Source organism: Anabas testudineus, chromosome 3 (genome assembly GCF_900324465.2).
Source record: "Anabas testudineus chromosome 3, fAnaTes1.2, whole genome shotgun sequence".
NCBI classification, from domain to species: Eukaryota; Metazoa; Chordata; class Actinopteri; order Anabantiformes; family Anabantidae; genus Anabas; species Anabas testudineus.
In genome coordinates, this window is record NC_046612.1 from 17401001 (window position 1) to 17413804 (window position 12804).

At 39.9% G+C, this 12804-nt stretch overlaps 1 protein-coding gene across 2 annotated transcripts in view; it reads right to left on the bottom strand.

The window, feature by feature from the left end:
* LOC113174352 (C-myc promoter-binding protein-like) overlaps nt 1–11428 on the bottom strand; it is a 59018-nt gene extending 47590 nt beyond the window's left edge. For both annotated transcript variants that reach the window (XM_026378279.1, XM_026378278.1), the window contains exon 1: nt 11204–11428. The gene's annotated coding sequence lies outside the window, so the exon portion shown is untranslated. The remainder of the gene's footprint in view (nt 1–11203) is intronic.
* Nucleotides 11429–12804: the final 1376 nt, after the last annotated feature.

Here is a 12804-nt window from a genome sequence, read left to right on the forward strand (position 1 = left end):
TCTTTTGATCAGTTTACAGTTTTGAATCTAATTAATGGTTCTGTCATTACCTGTTTTAGACACAACACTGGATGGAGAAATTGGTTTATTTACATAAATTGAACTAAAACTAGGTTTTACTGGTATAATGTTCTTTTCAGCCGAGCTTATATGCAAACAAAGACTGATTATAGTTTCTCGTTGGCAGTCACATTCAGCTATAGACAGATAATGAGAAAATGCTGGTTCAGTGTATTGTGGCTCTCAGGCTCAGATTACAAAAGCATCTAACTACTTCCTTACTGTGAGAAACTGATGAGAAATCAGCCATGATACACTGAGCTAATTTTCTGTGCCAAGTGGCATGTGGTCAGGGAGAAAAAGGGAGATGAGTGAGGTACAAGACTTTACAGACCCAATTCCATTTCTTTAATTTATCTTGTTAGAACATTCCTGAGTTAGGGAATCATTTGTTAAACTATGAGTGACCATAGGGAGTGCAAATCTGCACAGCATCCTGAGTCCAAGACAACAGTCCTGCATTTAACTTCCTTTTCAACACACAGTGCAAACTCATAAATGTTCCTAGAACACTCGCATTGCAAAACTTTTGTACAACACCCAGAGGACAGGATGTTGAACACATGCAAGACATTTGTCTTTCAGAAATGTTTACTTGGGAATAGAGCACAATACACACACATACACAGAGTCACCTCCACTGCAGCACAAATAAAACACAGTCACATCAGAAAGTATTTGCTTTCATCTATTTGCACATTTTATGTTGTAAATGTATTTTAAAATGATACACAGCAATTATGTTATAGAAAAACATTCAATAACCTGTAACGACAAGGGGAAAACATATCTTAAAACATTTAGCAAATCAATTAAAAATCAGAAACTGAAATCTTTTTTTAATAAAAGTATTCAGACTTCTTTGCTGTAGCATTTCAAATTGTGGTAAGGTGTATTCTGTTTCTTTCAATTTTTCCAGCAATGACTCTAGTCAGAGACTGACATAGTTTAGGAAGGCACAGAACTGCATCTGTAAGTCCCACAGCTTTGCCAAATGGTATTTAAAGGGTCTCAGAGCATGAGGACAAAGATTCTGTGGTCTGATAAGCTGAAACTGGGCAGAACTCCAGGCACTGTCTGGTGAACAGTCATTACTCATGATCTAGCTAATATTATCCCTACACTGAATTATGGTGGTGGCAGCATGATGCTATAGTGGTCTGTCTGGAGGAATGTGAAAAAGTACCTAAATCAAGGTGTGACTGGCCTGCAAAGACGTAGAATAAGAAGATGTAATTATTGGCATGGAGGTTCCACAAAGTACCGAATTAAGGGACTGAATACTTATGTAGATGAAATATTTCATGTTTTGACTTGTAATTCTTCTAAGAATATCTTATTGTGGGTTGTAGTGAGTAGCTTAAAGGGCAAAATCTGTTTTTGTTTTTTTTACATTTAAAATAAATTTCAAATGCATTAAAATTGTATACTTGACTGTAGTTGCGCTCTTCTAATTTGAACTCATTACACTATTTTGGAATTTAGCTTTAATAATAGCCTCAGACTTCTGTTTTGCTGCTTCAGGTGGCATGAATGAATAGATAAAGCATGAGGAAAACCACAGCAGAAGTCTGCCTTCACCCTTTATGGTTCCTAGTTGTTCCTTTAAAATATAATCAGAGCCCGTGTTGACAATACAAAATAACTAATCATTATATCACAAAAAGGCTGTCGGATAGTATTGCAGCCACGTCATCTCTTGAAAATGACTGATGCCTTATTGAAACACAGGGAAACTGCATGAGAATAAAATGACTAAATAACGACTTGGGTATTGTTTTACAGAGCATGCAGTGAAGTGGGTGCAAAACAGTAGCATAAAAAGAATGGTGACCTAATTTGCTGCTGTCTCATGGACACAAAGCAGTGGAGAGCTCTGCAGCGCCACCTCCTCATTTGACAACAAAGCCACATGATGGGCTAAAGAAGGAAACTCATCCTTGCCATGTTGTCAGCCTGCTAAAATGCAAACCTAAGCCTCAGTATTATGGCACACATTACATTATACAGTATACTGCATATGTGGGACAATCCTGAACTCACACGGAAAATCAATGCATCTCTACTGTCTTCAGCCTGCTCTCTCTCCCTGCCCTATATATAATGAACATATACATAATTAACATAAAAAAATCTACATTGCTCACAATGATCACAATAGAGACACAGGTGACAGAATAAAACACTTATTCCAGATTGCCTGGTTCTTGCTTTCACTAATCCATCAGTGAACTTTCTTGCAAAAGTGCTTGCAAGAATTTATGTGTTAAAATTATCAGTTGAGAGACTGAGTTCTTAAATATATGCTGCACTGACGTGACGCTGAATCCCGGAAAACAAAAAAATCTAGTATAATTAATTCACATGTACGCAGGAGGTTGAGTTTACACAAAAACAGGTACCACAAAAATGTGTGTTTAACAGGCGATTTTGAATTTAGGTGTATCAAAGTGCTGAGAAAGCAAAACAGCATGTGATACCCATAGAGTATTTAGTCCATGCACTTTTATCCACACATCATCCATGGATTCCCTCCCAGGAACTGAATCCAAAAGATGCAGAGCTGTGACTCACAACACCTTACACACAAGAATAAAAATGTGCATCACAGCTGAAGTGGTCTAATCCAAATATCCTAATTTGCTGGCTGCCCTACTTCTCCCCTGACAGACTGACGTAGAAGGAAAAGCTTGACTTGGTGTTGAGGTAAACGCCCAGTGAGAAGTCACAACTGATTCCTCCTAGCATAAAAGTCTGTAAATATTTAACAGACGATGTACTCAGACCACAGACCTCTTTAAAGGTCACTGGGGCCCTTCACTGGTCCTGAAGCACTATGGAATATGGAATATTTACAGAGTGGGTTCATGAGGTGCAAATGCATGACAACACTGTTTCCCCAGGATTTTACAGACTATTTGACTTCATAAAGCTAAAATCAGCATTTGCCTACAGAGTCCCTTAAATGATGTGGTTAACTACATATAGAGGTACATTATGCTGAGACTCAGTTGAATGCACAGGTTTTGTCTAATGCTCTTCTGTAATTACACAGTAGAGAGTGATGTGGGAACAAGAGAAACAAGAGAAACAAGAGAAACGTGCTTAATTGAAAAGCTCCACAGGCCCTGAAACTTTAAACGTAGATACACGAAGAGCTTGGTACCAGAGCCATAGACAAAGCTTCCCAGCCAAATTCGCCGACTTTTAACCACAGCATGAGTTTAGGGAGGAGTTCGATAAAATGTCCAGACCCAACAAGTCTTCAGTTGCTTTCACAAGGGTTTTGTTTGAGTCAACGTGACAGGGGAACGATTTCCAGCTGTTTCGAGTTCACAAGAAGCTGGGGCCAATGAAACCAAAAGGACTCACAGTCGCTGGTCTTGACTCCAGCTGTATAGACATCCAGCACAGAGACAGCCACAGCAGGGCATGCGCATGGAGGAGGTGAGAAGGAATGTGCTCAAGAACATAAAACACAAGTCAGTAGGAAGCCTCACTAGAAAAGCATCTGCTTCTAGTTAGAGAAGAGTGGTGGGCATTTGACTTTTGTGCCTTTTAACGGTACAGACCAATATATTTGAGGAAAGACAACATCTATGACAAATAACAGTATTCCCATATAAACCCCGTAACCTAAAATTCTGTTTCAAACAGAAAATAAACGGATATGTAGTACTGATATTGTTGTTTTCTGTAAAACCCAGTCAGTGATGTAATGTGTAAAATGACAAAGCACAGTTCTGACATGAATAAATACTCTCATGTTTGGTCAAAATTGAGTCAGCAAATGCCATGTACAAACATTTTTATATCATAACCCAAAGGTTTGTAAATACAGTCACAAAGAGTTGACACAGAATTATAAGTGATAGACATATTGACACAGAATAGTTATGCTGCTGCATCCCAGTCATTCAGTAATTATTGACAGTATCTCCATGGAAACTGATACTGACTACATTTCCTGCTATATTAAGTCGAGAAAATGCTTTTTGGTCTTAAACCACAGAAGCTATACATTTCATGTCTGTTTTATTGTTTGTTTTATTCTTCCCTCATCTTTTTCATTCTATCCTCCTGAAAAGAGAGAGAGAAAAGAAATAGGACTTTTTGCATAATATTAAAAACCTAAGTCCCTGAGCCTTGTGAAATGCACACGCAGCACTTTCAAACACACATCACAATTACAGTATGAGAAAATCTGCTTCTCAGGTACAGCTATGGCACCTATTTAGCCTCCAGATTAACTCACTGAATTAAATCTCCAAAGTCGGCAGTTGAAAAGTAGGCAAATGCTCAGGGTCAGGCATCACGGTCTAATCCATTAACACTCATTTGTCTAGACACAGCAATGTGACTAATGTAATAGATCATAATGTAAAGAGGCTTAGTGGGTAAAATGGAAATGGAAAACATTGTCAAGGTTAGTAATTTGTGCCCTGGTGGGACGAGCCTACAGCAAGCATGGATATGCTAATGTAGGTAGGGTAAGGTGCTTCAGCACAACAGCAGTGGTACACCAAATGCTGTATGCTTGTATAAGGTCTTGACCTAAATTTCAAAGGTATTTTGAAATGCAACTGAGGTTTCAGGCCACCTTTCCCTCTTAGTATGAGAAAGATGCAGTGTGCTCACTACGGCTATAATTAAGGACAAACCATGAATGACAGGGATGCAGTGACAGACTGTATCTGGCAGCACCTAATGCCATTATTATCACCATTTTCCCACACTGAAAAAAATACATTGAAGAAAAAAAAAACCAAAACACTCTTGTGGGCCATGAATAAGATGTAGTGTTGACTAAACGGCAATTAACACCACCACAGCTCCCAGCGATATCTTTGAGGGATCCATCACTCATCTGTGTCACAAAATAGATTCATTTCTATTTCTACACTTTACACCAGCTGAACACATGTAAATAACTAATACTCTGCATTGTTGTTTTTTGATATGTTCACATTACACGACTTAATGCTCATTTCTCTGCAAATTCTAAAAACAGGACGTGTGCAGCTCAAAGCATCTTGTGAACCGTGTATGCAGCCTTGTTTGATGCTGCATGCCAAATGAAAAGTAAACCCAACAGAAAGCCAATAGGAAAACAGGTTTTTGATAATTCCTTATTACCACATCTACAACGCTGAGACCTAATCTTGACTAACAGTATTTATGGTGTACAGATGTTTATGTTTTAACATGAATGCTATGTATAGTTGTTTCATGTTTCCCTTTTAGCTGCCTTTAATGTATACGATTTTGACGTAATCATCAGAACATCACAAAAGGCAGCAATGAGGTACAGCAACTAGCAGAGTAATGTCTTTTCCAGAAGCATTGTCAGGACTTCTGCTGTTAAGAATCAGCAATCAGCAAGAATCAGCTGCTCATTAGAATCACATAAATGTCCCATCTTCTTGGTGTCAATATGTAATTTACCCTTTATAATGATTAAAACGCCCCAGTTTCACTATGCATTTTTCAATTTCACTATGGGTGTAAAGGGAGAGCTGTGGTGGGAGATGAAAATGATTCAACTAATGAAAACTGTTCTAATCATTGAAGTAGAGATCTGACCACTGTCCTTTCGGCAAATCAGAATCAACCTACAGAATATACTGATTAACATTCAGGTCTACATATATTTGGACATTGACAATTTATATAATTTGGAATTTTCACAACTAATTTTATGTAAAATTATGAAAATGTGCTTTTAATGTATGTGTCACAAATCTTTTTCAGTTAATACTGACCTAAAGTATAGAACCTACAGACATCACCTGGGACACTGGGTTACTTCCTTTACTTCTACCTACACTAGACCTTTACACAGTTCCTGCTTGTTCGTAGGCGTTCTGCTGTCAGGAAGTGCTAGACTGGACTGGGTGACTAACTTGGCTAATGTAGATTATTTCACCTGGGGTTGGGGTTGCTTTTGCAGTATTCATTGGGTATTAATTGCCCTATGAAGCACCATCCATCTATATAATTCTGAGAAGAACGAAAAGCCCTAAACTTTTTTCCTGCTGGAGCACCTACTGTAGTAACTGATTACCACATGTGCTGCATAACCCCATGTTTGATGGTTCAGTTCCATCTATGGATGTCCATTGCTTGTCATACCCCATCTCTTGTACCATTTTTCCAGTTTTCCCAACTTTTTGGGGGCTGCCTCATCAACAATAAGCCTATATTTCCTCTAATCAAGTGTGCTGATAAGAGGGCAGCTGGTGACAGCAGAGAGGTCAGAGTCAGTGTAGATGGAATCGATAGATGCCTCAGCAGTGCTTGACATGACTCGCTGACATACCACCCAGCTGCAACTACATTTGGTGTGAAGTTTGGTTAAATGACGACAATAAGGTAATTGCAGAATATTGTCCAGTTATTTTGTTGTTCTGAGATACAGGAATGTTTAGTTCTAGCATCACTTATATACTTCCACCCGCTGAAAGGTCCCTTGCAGTCTAATGTTTTGCAACTATAAGTTGCAGCTAGATAGTATAGTGGCAATATCGCCGTCCTCCATGCAGGAGACCGGGTCTCGAATCCTGGCTGTGGCCTACCTCCAATAGGGGTCTTAAGCAATGCCTCCTTACGCTTACCCTGCCTTTGCCTTAAACCTCACTTGTAAGTCGCTTTGGATAAAAGCGAATGCTTTTAATTTACATATTTTACAATCCATGTGAATTATTTTCAACCACCAAGTAAACATGAAAGGTCAATAAAAAAACAGTTGAAAATTAAATTAAATGTTGGAATGTATTTTTTAATACACAGACACCAAGGTCAATTTTGTGATCATAATACCAAGGTTTTAATAGACAAGATGTTTCCATCACATTATAGTATACAGTAAGCAAGAGCTAATGCAGAGCCTCATGATAATTAATGTCATGTTTACATGAAACCCAATCTCAATGACCTGCCTCTTCTCTTAGTCTGATCTGTTAATTCTACAGTTGACAGAAAACCTTTCTTGAGGCTGGTGTTTTGACTTCAAGTCAAAGTGATCTGTATAAACATGCACATTTGTTTTCCAGTGTGACATCTTTTCATTAGTAGTAGCTTTGCAACTTTGGTGTCTGACAGTTTGATTTAACCTCTTAGTTTAGCCTCCTTAGTGATAAGCACCGGTTTCTGTCTGAATGATTGGTAGAAGGGGAAGACAGTGATAATCCTTTATGCCTGTGAACCCAGTAGACCACACAGCAACACTAGAAGTATTCAATTACAGCTTTCAACAATGGAGCACTATGCTAGTGTGGCTTCAGAAAATCAGAACCATTCAAATACACTTTTATAGAAATAACAATTGTTACCTACAGTACACTCAATAATCTAAACAAATTGTTATTAACTAGTATCGGCACACCTGCAAATATACGGCATGCCCCAAAGCCAGTAAACAATAATTAAATGTGGAATGGAAATAGTAAATATTGAAAAATACTGATCAGCTATTAGCCAAATTATCATCGAGCATCCAGCTAAACTAAGCATCTGAAGAAGACAGGCCTTGGTCAGGAAGAGGACCAAAACCGCAACGGTCAACATAGCTGCACTATAGAAGTCTTCTGCAGAGACGGGAGAATCTGCTCTAAGAACAACCATCTCAGCAGCTCAGCAGCTCAGCAGCACTCCATCAATCAAGCCTTTCCGGTGGATCAGCTTGATGGAAAACACTATGAGTAGAAGTCAATCAATTTTACATTTTTTTTCCCCACAGAGAAAAGCACTTGCAACTGAACAAAGTATAATGTGCTGTGGTGTTATGACATATGACTCCACAAGTTATGAATATTTCCTAAATGGATGAGTTAATTTCCCATTGCCCAAACTTTACATCTCTAACACCAGATGCCACCTACCAACTGAGGATACATCCTGCCTTTCTCCCTGCAAACAATACTCTGAGCTTACAGCTAATGAGTGTTTGTGGATGGTATTCCCTAGACACATGTAATCCTGTTCTCAACTGTTCTTCATGCAAATCTACAGCAGCTTCTGTTTTCTATTTCAGTGCCTCCTTTTGGCTAAAGTTTGCAAAAAAACTACTGTGCTATGACCATCAGCCTGACAAAAAACCCTGCTCTTGTCACAAAAATATTCACACCAAAGAACGATCAGGTCTGTTTCAAACAAATATTATTATTACTAAGGCTCAATCTGAAATTATAACTGTGTCAGTAGCAGTAAGTATCTAAAACTCAAAACGTGGCACACCATTCTTCATCAAATTCTTAACTTCTTTATTTTTTTATAGAAAAATTTTATTTGATCAACTAATTTTAAGCAAAATACAGAATTCTTGCTGTTGTTGCGTTGTTAGCTTATTTACCTGTACTAACAAAAAAGGTATTTAGGTATGATACTTAAACAAGTAATAAAAAGGATGTTCCTTAGCATGAACCTACTGCAATTTAACAGACAATGCAATGTTCTAACCACAAAACTTTAAACTGTGATTCCAAAATAAAGCATCTCCACAGTCTTCATGTGAACCCTGCAGAGGAAGTGAGCGAGAGTGGAGAAAGTTCAAGATATCAAGATTCTAGATATCACTGGTTAAAGTGTAGACCACCCCATACAAATTCAGATCAAAACACCACAGGGAAATTAGCCTAGTTTATTTCTCAAAGCTCGCTGTGTTCTGGAGAACATTGCTGTTAGATTTCAAGAGGAGTTAGTCTGCTGGGACATTTTTTCCAGTTTTTAACACACCAACAAACTTTATATTTACTGTATGTGAGACAGAGCAATCTCCTAAACCCACCCACCCTAAACAATCATACAGAAATCATCAGACTGAGCAATGTTAACACTCACAGCAGCAGGAAATAGATCAGAATGCAAAAGAGCTGTCACTCATTTTCACCATTTACATCTCCTGCTCTGCTGCTCTTCTATGCTGTCACTATCTCTGTAGCTCCATGTAACTTTGTTATTTGTAATTTTGTCAATTTCTTCTTAAATATGAGCTAAATTTAATCAGGTCCTATAATTAGAAGACGGGAACTCAATTACACAATAACATCACAGTTATGCATTTACTTAACATGAAATTAAATATTTGCTTGTGGCAAAAGCAGAAGAATTTCTAGGATGGTCAATTGATTTGGCAGAGTTTAAAGGGAGAAGACATAAATCTCTAACAGCAACATTGCTGCCCACTTACAGTTCACTCAATGCCATGTGAATAAGCCAGAAAACTACTCAAAGTATCTTCTGTGGACTGACAACACATCTGAGAGACTTGGTGGAGGCAGTATTATTATTTCGGCCTGAGACTTTTTCCCACTTTGTTTGTAGGATTATTATATTATGCAAGATGATGTGAATAACATCCACCCCATGCCTCAGGTTTTATGACCATCACTGTCATAGGAGAGGACATTCGGGGCCACTCATAATTGGGCAGCACACAATAACCCTGAGACTGGTGTCAGAAGAAACCAACAGAACCTCAAGTCTTCAATCAGCTACACGGACACCGACTAGCTGTGTGTTCTTTGATCTTTAACTCACTGCTGTAAATCCAGCTCTTGCTTCTGGTTAAGCACCCTGTGCAATCAGTTCATGGCCACACTATTGAGCTCGCACGTGCCAGACTACAGCGCCTTCATTTCAATTATAACTCTCGTTTCTCTCTGACATTCCAGTAGGATTCCCTTCTGCCCCCTGAACATGAACAGACATGGCACAAAGACAGAAAACATACCTCCTGTCCTTCGTGTGCACAATAACAACACAGAGCCATGAGAAATTCCATGATATGTGAAGAGACAAAGCACATCAGGCAGAGGGGGTTGCAGTTTCTGGTTTGCAGAGTTGAGGTTTTCAAATGACAGGCTTTAGAGAATTTATGTCACATACAGTACTGTTTATGATGGGACTAGACTTGCCTGTGCTGTGCAACGACACTAAATAACGACAGGGGGATTTTTGGGGAAGTAAACCTGTCAAGCCCCAGTGGCATCTGCCACTAGTGCTCCTGTCTGACGTCTCGTGTCAGACAAAAGGTATGTTTCCTCCTCCGCATCCGAGTTTCTGCGTCTTGTACTTGCAGACTTTTTCCCGTATTGTAAAAAGGGTTTTGACTTTGGATTCATTGAATACCACCAGGGAGGTGTGTGAGCAGTTTCAAATCCATTCTGCAGCACGACAACAACCCCAAACACAGGGAACCTTTAAATATCTCCAGCAGTGAGAAGCACACGTTGACACTGTATTTAAAAATATGTACAGGACTGTATTTTCACAATGTCAGAAAACACATTGCCTAGATACTCACAGTCCCCGTGCTTTTACATCACCAGAATACAGCTGCAACTAATGAATATTTTCATTATCACTAAGTAATCTGCTGATTATGCTCTGATAATAAATTCTTAACATTAGAAATAATGGGAACAAATGTCCATCCCAGCTTCTTTAAGTCCAAGATCATGAGGTGTGTTGTTTGGACAGACCTTTAAAAACACTAAGTGTTTAAATGATATACAGAGGATATGAGAGAAGACCATCAGGTGAAAGGCTGGTTTAGCATCAGCTCATTAGCAGTTTATTACCTAAGCTGAAATGATAAATGCATTATCAAAGTGTTGAGCGACCAGTCGACTGCAGCTCTAGACCCATCTTAAAAAATACAAAGGGAAACCACTGACAGACCCCATGAAGCGACCTGCACCTCTGTGTCTATGCACTAAACGAAGGATTAATAAATACGAGACATGTTGTGAGCAGCTGAACTGCCCCTGGGCAGAAGCTGAGGCTGACCAGGGGCATGTTTGGGGTTATTTTTAGCGCACGACAGCGGGTGAACCAGACATACGTTTCTCCTCTGAGCTGAGGTCGGATGTGGTTTGACTGAAACTGGACTGAAGCACTCCCGGATCGAGCCTGACCTCAAACAACCTGTGGCTCCTACTTAACGGGAATAAACTGGCGAGGAGGCATCGGGTCAAAAGCTGCGACTGTCAGACATGTCCCAGAGAGACACGGGGACAGCAGACATCCCCGCACTGACAGCTAGCATCGGGGACTTGTAGCTGGTTGTAGCAGTCGTCAGCAGCTGTTCGCTAAACCTCCCTCAGTCCCCGGTCACCGCGGCGGCTCTTCAGTCGCTACTCACCCGCTTGTGAACGTCAAATCAGCCCGCACACTTCACAACTTCGGCCGGTGTCGTCTACCGGTGCTGGGTCATTACCGCGCTGTCGGTACCGAGGAGGCGAAGGAGCCTTGGTGTGTGTGTGTGTGTGTGTGTGTGTTTCTTCTTCCTCTCCTCACAGTCTAGCTGTTAGCTGTCCAACAGAGAGAGGCGTCTTCTGTCAGTCACCGAGCCGAGCCGGCTGTCCTCCCCGCCGCCATCTTGGCTGTGATGGGAATCCGCTAGACACACACACACACACACAGAGTGATACACACACACACACACACACACACACACATAGAGAGTGATACACACAGATACACACACACACACAAAGATTGATACACACACACACACACACACACATAGAGATATACACACACACACATAGAGATATACACACACACACAGAGTGATACACACAGATACACACACACACACACACATAGAGATATACACACACACACAGAGTGATACACACAGATATACACACACACACACAAAGATTGATACACACACACACACACATAGAGATATACACACACACACATAGAGATATACACACACACACACAGTGATACACACAGATACACACACACACACACACACACACATAGAGATATACACACACACACATAGAGATATACACACACACACAGAGTGATACACACAGATACACACACACACACACCCACACACATAGAGATATACACACACACACATAGAGATATACACACACACACACAGAGTGATACACACAGATACACACACACACACACAGAGTGATACACACAGATACACACACACACATAGAGATATATACACACACACACACACACACACACACAGAGTGATACACACAGATACACACACACACACACACACACAGAGTGATACACACAGATACACACACACACACAGTGATACACACAGATACACACACACACACACTGATATACACACACACATACACATAGAGATACATACACACACAGAGTGATACACACATACATAGAGTGATACACACACATATACACATAGAGATACATACACATATAGAGTGATACACACAGAAGTGTGTCTGTATTGCTTCAGTGTTATACTTTACTATCTGAGGAGACAGGAACAGAGCATCTCTGTGAAGTGCACTCTTACTTTGTTTGAAAGTCTCAGAGGTCAATTCAAATACACACCACCTCCACAAAATCATGAAAAACGATTCCCAAGAGCAAACCAACCACAAAGAGTCAAAGAGGATAAAGGGGCACAAAATGTATGTCTTCACACCAATAGACAGCCTATTTTGTTATTTGCAGTTCATTTCATGCAGGCAATGTGTAAATCATCACAGATCATTGTCAGGTACAGATCTCTGTTGGTACAGGCATGAACCGTTGAATCATCAGATCCACGAGAACGACTGGTGTAGAACAAATGTTGGCTGATGACTGACTTTACACTTATTATCCTAAATATTGTAAATCTTGATAATTCTGTGTCCTGTTGTGTGCTTTCTTGCTTATCTTGCCCAGTATTTAACTTGCAATGTGAGCCCTGGGCACATGAAGACATTTTCACCTGAT